Source organism: Pogonomyrmex barbatus, unplaced genomic scaffold (assembly GCF_055798465.1).
Source record: "Pogonomyrmex barbatus isolate J1 unplaced genomic scaffold, ASM5579846v1 scaffold8, whole genome shotgun sequence".
Taxonomy (NCBI): domain Eukaryota; kingdom Metazoa; phylum Arthropoda; class Insecta; order Hymenoptera; family Formicidae; genus Pogonomyrmex; species Pogonomyrmex barbatus.
In genome coordinates, this window is record NW_028297182.1 from 3,442,301 (window position 1) to 3,456,648 (window position 14,348).

A 14,348-nucleotide genomic window follows, 5' to 3' on the forward strand; every position below is an offset into this window, starting at 1 on the left:
GTACCAAATAATTATAAATATCTTGATGATAAGACGCATAAAGCGATAAAGAACTCGATGATTGATATAAACTGTGTTAAATTATTGCGCATAAATGATTGTTGAGAGCGGTTTAATGCGTTTTACAGCTGAAATAAATGCATGCAAATGCAGATAGTGACGTTGTTGTTATGCTGTAACATGCACGAGTCTCTTTCTCTTCCGTGTTAAATGATAGCAGATTTAAAAATATTTAAATTGAAAACTAATTATTTATATACTCGTCCTCACGAGATAATAGAACTCGTCGTAATATGAGGATTCTAGGTTGCAGCCTGTTTAATTTATATGCACTGATCATAATACAGATAAATGCGATACACGTGATCGGTTGTACTAATCAACAAATTTGCTTAAATTACGCACGGCAAATAATCGGGCGCGTTAATATACTTTAAAAAAAAAAAAAGAACAGAAGCTTTGAATGCCATTTACATTTAATATCACGCCTGAAGGTTACCGAATTTCGAGACGATGCTCGTCACACGATCTCTCTGCTTACGCATTCGAATTCCCACAGACGTGAAGATTCATCGCGCAAGCTTGATTGACCTGCATAAAATTAGCTTCCACACCTACTTTTACGAAGATAAGAACGGAATACAATCCGATTTGACGATGGCGTCGTTGCCGGCGATGCAATCAGAAGTTTATATCTTCGCCTCAAGCTGTCCAAGCCGCGAGAGTTTAAATACGAAGTATTGCTCGCGATTAATGGAAATGAGAAGTCGTCAAACAGGATTGGGTCAACTCTAATTACGCCTGGTACACTTTGTGCAAAGATGAATGTATGAATTCCTAGGAATAATGATTAATAGTTACGCCGCGGTTAATTTCCTCTTCCTACCGGTTATGAAATTTTCCGGAATTACGTGTGAAATCATTAACGTTAATTAGTGATTATTCTATTTCGTCGGTTCAGGGCCAGATCTAAGAATGCGATGCTCGTGACGGTTAGACATCTTCTTATTCATCTTCAAACAAGACATTGTAGAGCTACGATTAGCGGAATTCTATTCATAAACGTTCGCAAATCGATAAATCAAACCAAGTAGCTGTGATATTTTTGTCATATTTGCAAAACTAAATAAGCTCGAACAAAAAATGGTGATTTAATAACTATTGGCACCGTATCTCATCTGCTATTGTATAATATTATAAGTATAATTTCAGTCTCGATTGGTTTACAAATAAGCAATCGGTTTTTCCTGTTTCTCTCTGTTTTTCACGTGCGCGCTCGAAATAGTTCACAGTGGAACGAGTTTTTGCGCACGCGGTATTATTAACGTTATAACGTAGTTTGGAATTCCTCTCTTTACCAGGATCAAGAATTCAGTTCGTTAAATCGCGAAATTAATTCGCGTCCTATCGAAACGTTCACGATCGTCACGACGAATTCAGTGCACATCCTATTGACACAGAGAGAAAAAGACAGAGAGAGAGAGAGAGAGAGAGAGAGAGAGAGAGAGAGGGAGGGAAAGAGAGAGAGAGAGAGAAGATCGCGTTCGATCGCGATCGATCACGATCACGCGGATCGTTTCGAAGTACGTCGCGCGCGCTCGGCGATCCCGCGAACGCTGTCGCAGTGGCGCCCCCTGCGCAGCGAGCGTCGACACTAGTCCCCGCCGGGATCATGTGTTTGCTCAGTATGTTGCGGCCTTTGCTTATGTTCGGTTGTATCGCACGCGAGTGATCGAATTGAGTTGTGCGCGCGCGCGCGCATGCCACATCGAGAAGACGAATCGAGCGAGGAGGAAGGAAACGGTGGCGGTGGTAGCGGCATAATTATTGGCACGATTATTGGCACGTTGCTGCTCTGTTATCGTTTTACTGATCGGTCTTCCGATCGGCGATCGGCGATCGGCACGCGTACCTGCCGCTGTTCGCGAATTTCCTCGAAGCCACCGAAGCGCCGCGAGGCGGCACGCGGTCGCAGGCGCGTAAAATCGCGAGATTTCGCGGAAAACGGAAAATAGCCGGAATATATCGGACGGATTCCGCATTTCTCTCTCTCTCTCTCTCTCTCTTCTGCCGACCTTTTTCCTATCGACCGTCTCTCCCTTCCCCCTTGTCCTTTCGTCCGACCCGAGCGTCTCTCCGCATAGCCTGTTTTGCACATGTTCCTGGAATTGCAAGCGGCTGTGGTGGTGTGATTTTCGTTTTCCGGTTGTCGCTGCCACTGCGCGCGCGCGTGTGCGCGCGGGGAACTTCGGTCGGTTCCGGGGGCACCCCCGCGAAAGAGCAAATAGTGCCGTCCGATTATCCGGAAGTTTCTCCGTTCTCCCACGAGAAAATCCAATCGTCAAGAGTCTTCTGAGAATCAGGGATGTTGAGATAGTTCTCCCCCGCCCGCTTCGTTTATCCACGCGGGACTGGATTACCATGCTGGACACGAGTCGCAGGTAAAAGAAATATCGCATATCGAAAAACCGTCCTTTCCCCCTGCCTTTTTCTCGTCGCCAATCTCTCACGCTTTCTTTTTCTATATCCGCACATCTCTCTCTCTCACACTTATCCTCGTACTACATCCCTCTCAGGTTGGATCGCGCGAGTCGCCGAAGCAATGGGGACGCGCGCGGGGAAATCGCCGTCGTCGCCGCTGCTGCGTATTGTACAAACACGAGAGAAGAGTTCCTCGCTGGGTCTCTTCGCAGGCGCGCGAGAAATCGCCGCGGCCGCCGATTGGACGAACGCCAGTCGCCGATATGCGGAAATTCTTGTGAGGAATATTCCCTCGCGTGTCACACTCGTGGCGTACTTGACTTCGAGCGAGGCGCGTCACACGGGTGGAATTCCATCGACGATTCGGCTTCGCTCGCGACGCGGGCGTCTCGTTGGCATCCCCCCGAGAAACGAATCTCGTCCGTTTCTCATCCGAGGCGAGCCGGTTTAAAATTCTCGCTTCTCAGATAGGCGCTTTTTCGACCCGCTTCGCGCACGATTCGCGAGCGGGATGATAAACGCGCGCGCGCGCGGACCCGTTCCTATTTCGATACATCGGAAACGCGTACTCGCGGCTTATCTTATCGCGTGAGATTCTTTTAATTGAAGTCTGATCGCGGGGGAAAGAAACGGGAAATAAACACCGAAATCTTCCGCGAAGGCGCTCGCGAGGGCCCCGGCCGTTACTTACCGCTATTTAGCGAGCGACGTCCGCTTCTCTGGCGCGTTGTATTAAGACATGCAAACACGACGTTATCGCGTGGGCGGACTATAATATTCATATTTAGCGCTACGAGCGAGCACCGGGGGGAGCGCGAGTACGCGTGCTGGACTTTATATTTGTTTATTTTAACGCGCTCTTGCACGTGCTTCCGTAATGTTACGATAATATTGCGAAGATCTATGCGAAGATTTCGCGATGAATGCGCTTGGTCGAGAATCCGTAACAGTGTTCGCATAAACGCGCGCTGGACCATCTCTTGTTTGCTATTTTTAAATATCTATCTCTACGCCGACCGAATAATATATAGATTTAAATAATGCATAGGCTGGATAGGTACGAGGTACATCGTGTACACGTGTCAGGCTGCCGCGTGACATTGACGTTGGATAAAAAACGCATGCGGCAAAAAACCCTGACTTGACATAAGTGGATAAAAATAATGTTAGTCATTTAAATGCAAAGGAAAAACTGAGAAAACGATATTAATTTCTTTTTCAATCGCTGAATACGCTGAATGCGCACGAATCTATTTTAATGACATGTTTTAGATGCTATATATATAGCAATTAAAATTAATATCGCTTTTCTAGTTTTATCTCAAGATTTAAATAGCTGGCACTATTTTTATTTTCCTGCATCGAAACGGGCATAATTATACGTGATAAATTAAAACATTACTCATAATTATTATATATATGTAAAGTGATATTTCGAGCTCATAATGGCTCGTATCTGTTTATTGCATACAGCGTATAAACAAAGGATTATCTTATCGTATTTTTATTTTGATATTTGAAAGGTGTTCCAAGTGCCGTTTTATTCTCACGATTCACACTTTTTTTTACGAAAATTCTTTTTCTTTACATTATCCTGCAGACATTCCTCGCTCACCATTCTATCTCTTGTATACTAATTTTTTCGTCTCGATAAATATATCGAGTATACGTATACTTCAATTCATGAAAGACACAAGATTTGGAAAAGGGAAGAGGTGAGTGGAGGGGGAAGGGAAGGGGGCAGACGATTCATCAGATGTCCTATTCATTTTTCGGCGAAAGTCTGTTTTAAATACTGTCTCCAAAGTGTAATATTTAAGTATTGAAGCAAGGCGATAAGATAATCATTTATTTACGCGCTGTGCGCCGAATAAAAACTAGTAAGTCACATTTATAACCAGAACCGTTCCGACTCTTGTAAGATCAGCCTTTAGATATACGTTAACTAAGCATTTTTGTTGTTTAAACATTCGAGTTGGTAAACGCTACACATTTTCCAAGTACCGAACGCTTTTTCTTCAACACCCTATATAGCATCGTTAACCGGTATTCAGCTAATAACTAGATGACGCGGTATAATGACCTTCCAGTATAATAAACTTCAATTCAAAGTTTGTTGTATGAGATGCCCGAGAGGTATCATCGCGTATAATATTCGTGGCGAGAGGCGGGGGGAGAGAGGGAGGGGTGTCTAATCACGTGATTCATGCGCGATGCTGGAGCTTGCGATGATTCGGGCCATCTGTTTAGTTGCAAAAATTGGGTATTGAGAGCACGGTCAACGTTCCGTCGATTGAATGGTACTTTGTCGCTCGATTAATCGCTCCTAAAAGTGGCGATGAAAAAAAAATTACGGTCGCACTTGAACCTTTAACGTACACTTGTACATAAAACAGTGTTCGTCTATTTTTCATCCTTTCATTTAATTCCTTTTTTTTTAAATCCTCTTATGTCTTTATTTACAAATACCCGCGGTATCTCAGTTTCTTTTTTTTTTTCTTTTTTTTTTCAACTTTCAGTTCGTAGCATGATTTCCTCGTAGTGTAGAATAACAACTTATGAATGAAATAAAAACAGGCTGAAGAACGACCTCTCTGTAGCTTAACGTGATTGGAAAATATAGGAAGATGCCAAGGAACGCGAATATTATGAGCACAGTATATACTATATTTTCTTTGAGAAGATAAAGGATCAATTTGAAAATTTTAGGGTTTTTCGTTTCTACATGTTTTCAAATTTGTAACTCAGAAATCTATACATTATGAGATTTTCTTACGTATACATTTTAAAAATTACTCATTCGTGTATAAGATTATATATTGAAAAACTGAGGAATTCTGATATTGAAAAACTGAGGAATTCTAGGAAAGAATTTCTTATTAGATAAAGGACAAAATTGAGTTTTAAGAAAAGTAAATCTAAAGGACAGCTACCTGAAATAAAGGACTGTCCTTAAAAATAAAGAACGTATGGTCATCACAGTTATAGGATACTTTTCATAGTAACGATTTTGCTTGCGTGGAAGACGTCTCGCGTCTTGCGAAGTGTATCTAGAGTCTCATTAATATATATATATACGTACATATGAAGCTTAACGTTTCTTTCCTCGCGTGTGTTGTTTCGAGGATTACAGATACCGTCACGCTTCTTTGTTGTCCGCCGAGCGACCGCGCGGGCGGATTCGCGGAAGATTGATTTTTCTCGGAATCGACACACGTGGTCGCGACGCACGTACACATCGGTTACGCCGATCTCCGTGTGAGTCACAGCTTCATTTTTCGCATGATGGTGGCCGGAAGGGAGTGAGAGGGAGGGAGGGGGGGGGAGCAGGGAAAACACCGCGGAACTTCATTAACGTCCGTATGCCTCTCGCGAACGTGGCGGTACCGCCGACCGGCGAATAACGACCGCGCATAAATTCCTCCGTGTACCTTAATAAATTCCCGCGCGCATAACGGACGCCGAAAGAAAAAGAGGGAAAAAAAAAAGGAAGGATCGAATCGGCCGGCGAGCGTCGCGCTCGAAAACAAACTCATTAATACGCGCCGTGCGATAAACCTCGCGTATTGTGTCCCCGCCGCTGTTATTTACGTCCGACTGCGATTATAAACGCGCGTCTGTTTATTTTCCCCATTTTCAGTCACCGTTCCTAGCCGTTCGTGCGAGATACATACATTGAATTTCGGCTGCTCGGCTCGGCTGCTTCATCTAGTTGTATACAGCGTGCTACGTATTCTAAACCTAATACAACACGACACTACTGGGGTGCGTTCAGAAATAACACCCGAGTGCATCCAGATATATCGTTTTATCCTTGTTTAATATTCGACGAAAAACACGGATAAAATGATACATCCAGAGTTTCTGAACTCAGCCCTGATGTTTCCACAATCCGGTCAATCAGTCCCCAGATTATTCCATCTTTCGCGTGACGAAGATAGTCGATTGACGTGAACCATTTTCACAGTGCGATTTATACGTTTTTTTTTTTTTTTTTTTTTTTCCTTCAACAGTTCCCGCTCATTGTTCCCGAGCGAGATGGAAATTCCGGCTTACCGAGAAAACGAAGGCGAGTTGAGAAAATCAATTTTACACTCCGCGACGCGGATCAAAGGTTGCCACGATAAAATATTCCCCGTCAGCCCCGGCGTCAGTCAGACAATAGTTTTCTGTTGCACACTATTTTTAAAAGATTGTCTCCGGGAGGGAGATGAGTGGACATACGGAGAGTGGCGGAAGGTTGTTTAACCGGCCCAATCGCTTTGACCAGCAACTGTCGATTTTTATTGCGGTAAACACACGTCTCGTATTCACGCACGTTTTATTTGCGCGCGATTGCCGCGATAACGTTCCTTTCTCGTCAGCGATTTCAACATGATGCGAAATGTGACAGTGTAGAAAACATCAACGAGAGGAAGGCATGCGCCTTAGAGAAGTGTGAAATTCAGTCGTGGCAGGTATTTCACGGTTTTCATAACTTTACGAACGTCCGAACGTTCTCTTAAATAGCAGAAACTTGAACATTCAAGCGAGGAGGCACATAGTTACATTTCTTCGAGCGCAAAAATGGATAATATAGACACTTATCGGTCAAGGTAAGATCTTGGGTACCTGGCAATCTTTTTGAATTTATTTAAATTCAAAACTACTTGCTTTCGTTCTCAATTGCTTCCGTTATTTTTTTTTTTAGCGGTTCTAATCTATATATTTTCTTTAATATAAATCGATCATTGATTTATTGAAATTCCTCATTTTTTTTTATTTTCATTTCTTATATTTCTTGTTCTTGGCTGAAAGTGGACGGTGATTTATTTAATTTAAACATGAGTATGCGCAGCATAAGTAGAAAATTATTCCGTGAATGTTAGCGGCGTGGCATATTGACAGTGTTACAAGACAATTTTTCAATCGCGAAGAAATGGGTGCAACTTGCAAGATTTTATTATAAGATCAGCGTAAACGGTGTAATCGCTCGCGCACAATGTAATCAGTCATGCGGAATCGAAAACGCGCAACCAGCGATCAATCTCACCGAGCGTGACGCATGGCCGAGAAAAAAAAAACGTGCTTTCTAATTAATCAATCAAGTTAAGTGGTTAACGGCCATAATTAGCTGCATGCGTAGCTTGAACGTTGAAATTACCCGATTAACCTGTGTTGTTCCCATCCAGCCACCAATGAAGTACGGAATCCGCTGGTGTGCTCATTCAGAGTCGAATTACGCTAGTCCGTGCAAATTAAACTCTCCAGATACGCTTCTCGCGGTCAATATAATATTTCAACCGGAATAAAGTCACGCGTGTCTCCTCTATTTATTGTAAACGCGCGCGCATACACACGCATATATATCGCGAACGACTTTTTTCTCGAGCTCTTAACGGCAACGTTTGTTGATATCACTGAAGGATTAATAGATTTATATTTCAGAATTAATGATAGCTGAGCAATGAGAGCTAATCTTTAGGAAATTTCACGTTGATCTCGGCATTACTCGGGAAAGGTCGTATTATGTAGCTTTAGTTCACTTTCTAAATTTCTTTTTTCAAAAGGTGTAAATTACGTACGTGTTGCGACATCTATCGCGGACTATCTATCACTAGTTTCTTTTTCGGATTGCTTAGCGGTAAATAGAAAAATTTGCTGGAAAAGGAACGCATTTAATAATTGTTTATATTTCGCTCTCTCGTGAAGCACTGCTCCTAGCGAAATTAGTGGTATGCGTACGGTTACGTATATTACGAGTATGATCGCGGACGTACAATTAATGACGCGACCCATCAGTATCAGAGAAATTTGAATGATATATTCCAACCTTCAATTATTACAAATATCTAGCCGGATAAATCATACGCGTGTATCGTGTAATACCGCGAGCGTGACCGCAGACAGTGCTTCTCAACCTGCCAATAATGTGCGTAGAAGCGTCGTTTGACAGGCGTTCGCGTCGACTGCTATAAATCGGAATTTCAACCGGAATAAATCGCGCGTGATTGTAATATTATTACGAGCGTACGACGCGGGGCCGAGGTTCTCAACCCGCTGGTTAGCGGGTTGTCGGACTTTCGGATTACGCTCACGGAAATTCGAAATCGCAGGTTTGCCGGGGACGATCGAAAGAATTCGTAGAAGTCCGTTCTTTTTTAGCATTATATACGCGCGCATGTCGGAATGCTTGGACCGCGCGGTTGAGAGGCGGGCAGCAGCTTTGAAGACGAAATTTATTCACCGAACGTAGCGCACGTATGTGGAATGGACAAATGTATCTTCATTCCCTTACCCGACACGGAGTGCGAAAGTATATCAATAGGCGAGAAGACATATTTTCAATATGCTTACCGAAAGAAAAGCAAAAGGAACAAGACTTTCTCGTTATCTGATTGCTTTTTGCCCCGATGAAATATTCACGAAACCATGTTTACGACATAGCATTTAACAATGTATCATGACACAGATATATATGTATTATATGTCTTTTTAACATGAAAATGGTAACACAATATCATTTTGTCCTTGTTATTCATCAAGTGTTAAAAAGGTAGAATGACGTTTCTGGCTATTTGTGGAAAGCACTCGATATATTAATTTTTTGAAGATTTCCTCATTAAATGATATCGTTGCAATATTACGAGAGATTATTGGTTTAATATTCTCGTTCGATATTTCCACGATACGCTATAGGACGTTGGCACGTGCGTTTGCGCCACTATGTGCACGCGTGCCGAAACAACGGTTTTTTTTTCTTTCTTGTTACACCGAGGTTTATTTGCATCCCGCTACTTTTCCGGCCGTCGCATCCGTTACGAGTGCGCCGTGATAGAACGATAAGATTTCACGGAACGCGAAAAAATTTATCGAATATCTGAGGAAACGAATAATCCGCTGGTAGGGAAATGAGATTTCATTTGCATAATCTTCCTGTGTCGCCATCGAGTACGTGAACGTGTGCGCAATCGAGAGCAAAGTCATTCCGCGTAAATCAATTGAACGAGTAACTTGCCATTTTGCGGCAACCCATAAAAAAAAAAAAAAACGTGTGCGTTGCACCTTGCACGATAATTCGTAGGCTCAAAGCTGCCGCTATGCGTAATCGTAAGGGCGGTTGAGTAATGACTGACGAGTTAATAATGTCATATAAGCAAGCATTAAGTAACGAGTGCCACTCACGCGCACGCTTGACGACGATGCATTTACCGTGAGCGTGATTACGAATACGGTTGTCTCGGCTGATCATGATGTTCCTTTCATTCAGGCCACGATTAAAGAGCTACAGATGTGTTTAACTCTCTCCGTCTCTCCGCAAAACCGGAACGACTTCTGGATACACCAGATGCGATACATCTACAGGATGACAGGAAGAGAAGTTGCTGAAACTAAATAATTGTCCTGAATGGACAAAATAAAATATGAATTAAATTTTTACAGGCAGAAGTTCTTCTCAATAAGTGTGTCTAAAAAGAATGTAAAATCCGCGATATTTTCCATGCTTTTCTGTACGATGCGCTTAAAAGTGTCAAATGTCTCATCGGTATATTCTCTTTTCTCTTTTCCCTACATAATTGTCTACCGTGGGACCGGTGAGATATAAAAAGGTATAAAACACCGTGAGATACGATCATTTTTTAGCGGCAGACTTTTCCAGTGGGCGTTGCGCATTTTCATCGGTCATTTGATCGCCGCAATCGATGTTGCATATGACACATGGATCACCTGCAGTTATGCTTTACGGATGTGAGATGCATTTTGCCCCTGTGCGATTTTTAGATTCTTGTCGTTGGCGTTAAACTTGGAATTTTTGATTTTTCAAACCATCCTATCAAAATGAACGTCTATCTTTTACATGGTAAAAATAATATAACTTAAGCTAGTCTTGATCGCGACAGCTGTTTTTTTCTTTTTTTCTTTTTTTTTTTTTTACGAAATTATAATTTTTTTTTACGAAATAAAAACAGTTGCTGATATGAACATCTATCACACAAACTGTGAAACATGTATATGGTTAAAATAGTTTAAAGAATTATTAATAATATCACACACACATTCCGCACGCACGCACACGCGCGCACACACACACACACACATTTTGTATTCAATTTTAAATTAAGATATCGTATCTTTAATTTCATGATATATAAATCAGATTATTAAAAAAGTTATCCAAAATATTATACAATTTGTTCTTCTTATAATGCGTTGCGATGCTATTAGTTCACAGCAACCCATTTGAAACATGAAGACGAACGGATGTTCCGTTCCCTTGTTTGGATAAAAAGGGATGGCCTTGAGTCAATCGAGGTCAAAAAGCAGCCAGAAATAAGATGCGTATGCTAAAAAGAAAAGACCGGTCCGAAAAAAATATCGACGGACAAAAACGTACGAACAAGATTTTATCCCATGATTAAAAATTTATATTTAATTTTCTAAATTTTTTTCCCCGAGTTCACAAAAAGCTTAAAATCATTGTGTTTATAATATATGATAACATAATCATACATCGTTACGCGTGGTTGAAGTGAAGAACAAGTATTTTGATATAATCAATGAAATAAAATCTTACAGAGAATATCATTGAGTTGATAATATCAATCTCAATGATTCATTCGGCTTTATTTTAAAGATCTATTTAAAGGAAGTTTCTCAGGTTTTTATTCAATATTGCTCACGATGCGTACGAGGTCGGCGGCGGAAGCGAGAAACGAGGAAAGCACGAGGGATCGCTTTGCCGATCGCCTTGCTAGCCTGGAAATCCAGTTACTCGATCCGGCAGCGAGCAGCAAGAGGGGCCTCTAGACAATGCGCAGAGAGCAACCCGTGCAATGCCGCCTCGGGAGAGCTGGTCGGGTGAGCGCGACGAAAATAACTCCGGCAGGAGAATATTACGGCACTTTGCAATGAGGAGAGACCGATGGAAAGAAGGAGCGAGAGAGAGAGAGAGAGGGAGATAGGAGGGGACCTCGGCGTGAGTGGAAGGGAAATATGCGCGAAGAGAGTCGGCGGAGAGGAGAGCGACGTGAGAGATCTCATACATTGGTATCACACGAGGCGCTTGTATACGTAGCAGTTTGTTTATATTTCGGACTTGCATATCTCCGTTGGGGAATATTTAGCTGGGGAAATTCGGGAATATGTATGTAATTGAGAAGAAGAGATACGCAAACGATACGTGTGAAGTCTAGAATACGATAAGGTCTAGTATATCAGAATATATTTAACAATGTGCTTTGCACTTTGACATGATGTATCAAAGAGCGCGAAATAAAAAGAACTCAATCTCCGCCGTTTTATCACATGCCCGTAGCAATAATTGCAAGTGCATGAAAAATAAATATGAAAAGGCAATAAACATATATTCTTATGCATATAATTTGCGCTCTGTTGATACAGTTTAATTATACAGTAGGAAAAAAATGTATGCAAGCTTTACTGGAATTATTTTTAGTTTCGTTTTTCAATATTCATAAAGCGAGTATAAATATTTTCACCGAGCATTTCGTGAAAAAAATCTTATCACCTTATGAATATAAAAAAAAAAAACTAGGCATATAGTTGGTGCATAACAAATGAATGCTACATTAAAATTACAGAAAACGACGATAAAAATAAAAATAACAAGGAAAAAATAGTATATATATATACTATACACACATACATATATATATATATATATATATACATATACATTATACATTATCCATATTATTGCACATTATGCATACGCATTATGTATATAATTATGTAAATAATTTTCCAACATAAACATAAACGACCTCGAATTCTATTTTTCGTTATTTTATTTTAAGACATCCTTGTAATATTTAAATATTTATTTCTGACTAATATTTTTTTTTTTTTATCTGTCTACACAGTTGTAATGTTTAATAACACTAAGTAAGCGCGTGGAGAAAAACAGAAAGAGGGAGAAAGATACCAACTAGTAATATTGTAACGGAAACGGGAGGAGGGGGGGAGAGAGAGAGAGAGAAAGAAAGAAAAAGAGAGACATATATACTCTGACTGACTACACGGCAAATCGTGATCGGCGGTCTTCTCTCGGTCCGTGACGCGATTGGCCGTCCGGGCAATGACTGGCTTCTCCGCTCTCGGGTGGTGCGTGCCCCGGGGACCCCCCTCTCAAGCGCGGTGCATTCGCGCGACACATACAGTGCGCTTCATTGACGGCGGTAGAACTGGTCCACCGTTCGTTCCTTCGCGTTCGGCATAAAACTCCGTTAGAACTAGTTTTCCCGCGCGGCGGACGAGCCCGAGGTCCGTATTCTCGCGGTCCCGGGAGCGCCCTCCGCCGCGTGTGCCCCATCGCCGCGAAGGATTTTTCCCCGCCGGGAAAACGCACGGAGATGAAACGTCACGAGGCACTCCTTCGACCGATCGTGCGCGAGTACGCGCCGGTGGCGCGCCGTGGCGAGGGAACGCCGCCGTTTCGTTACCGTATACGGGAAATAGGAGCTCCCTTGGCGTGATCTTGCGGTTTTATGCGAAATAGAGAATAGAAGGGAGGAATATAGTTAAATTGTATTCACGAAATACGTACTTAAGTATCTAACGTAGGAAATATAAAGCAAGTTTGTGATTTTATTCTCAACGGCAGTATCCCGCCGATAACAACGGCGCGGAATTTCCTATCGCGTGATTACTACCAAGCATCTTTTTCAATGATTTCAAGTATCAACAAAACTTTTACGGTTACTATTTCTTTTCTATATTTAACCGCATTAAGTATTAAAAAATGCGGATATTTCTCTCACGCTATCTTTAGTCGACGCGGTTGCGCAAACTGGTTTTCCAACGCGGGATTATATTAAAAATAAAATTCGATAGGATTCTCCGTATGATTATGGTAACGATATATCCTTGATTTATAATTCAACGAGATAGGAATCGTTTCGATGCATCTGTGCGAATTAGCATAAGAAGATCGGGATAGTCGTGCGGAGGGGGAGGGGGGGGGATCAAAAGTTGCGAAATCGGGACGCTGTCGCGAGCGCTTTTGGCATACGATTCGGCGTGTCACAGTCGACATCTGGCACCGATATAATTCCGCTCCGCGATCGGTGCGCGCGCGTGTGCGCGTACGCTCCCGTGCGCTCTCGATGCATACACTCGCGCGCGCGCGCGCGCGCGCGCGTATATGCCTTTCACGCATGCGATCCGATTTGCACCACCACGGCGGTGAGGGCACCCGCCGCGCGCTGCTGCCAGCATGTCTGCCAGCGCAACGAGCGGAATCCGAGCACTTGCGAAATCGGCCGAGCTACACCGAGAGACCGAGACCCGACCGACAGACTTCGCTTCGACCGAGGCTCTTCAGACCGCGACGTGCGCCGCGGATTGACTCTCGCGCGGGCACCGAGGCGAGGTCCCCGTAAAAAGCGTTAAACGCCGATTACGCAATGGCGTAATGTAATAATGGATGGATATCATGCGCCTTGACGATGGAGATTCCGACGGATATAGAGTTTCTTGTTCCATCGGCGAGAGGCGGCTGTACTCGTAATTGACGTTTCGCGACGGGGATTGTTGTCGAGGCGATCCGTCGTCTCCCGGTTGACACGTGTCCGCCTCAATGAGCGATGACAAACTCCACGAGTAATGCGGTAGCGCTCCTTTACTCTCGATTCGCGGAATCGATTGATCATTCCTGGAAGATATGAATGACGAGCTGTATTGTATATACTCGGTCATCAAAAACGCAATTTCACATTATCTGTTACTAGTTGTATTTTACATAATGTCAATCATTGCGATGAAATTGCGAGAAGGCATTTGAGTTATTTTAATATTATAGTTCTCTTTACATTTGGATATGATCTTAATTTGCATTTTATCCGCATTATTTTTTATTCATGTTTATT

General features: G+C 42.5%; 1 protein-coding gene across 2 annotated transcripts in view; it reads left to right on the top strand.

The window, feature by feature from the left end:
* Positions 1-1,679: 1,679 nt before the first annotated feature.
* The window catches only part of LOC105432764 (receptor-type guanylate cyclase Gyc76C), a 66,210-nt gene continuing 53,541 nt past the window's right edge, over positions 1,680-14,348 (top strand). Inside the window, exon 1 of one of the 2 annotated variants that reach the window (XM_011647707.2) lies at positions 1,680-2,441. The gene's annotated coding sequence lies outside the window, so the exon portion shown is untranslated. Of the gene's footprint in view, positions 2,442-6,930; positions 7,077-14,348 lie in introns of those variants that run through there. The other variant, XM_089084160.1, reaches the window with a different exon arrangement.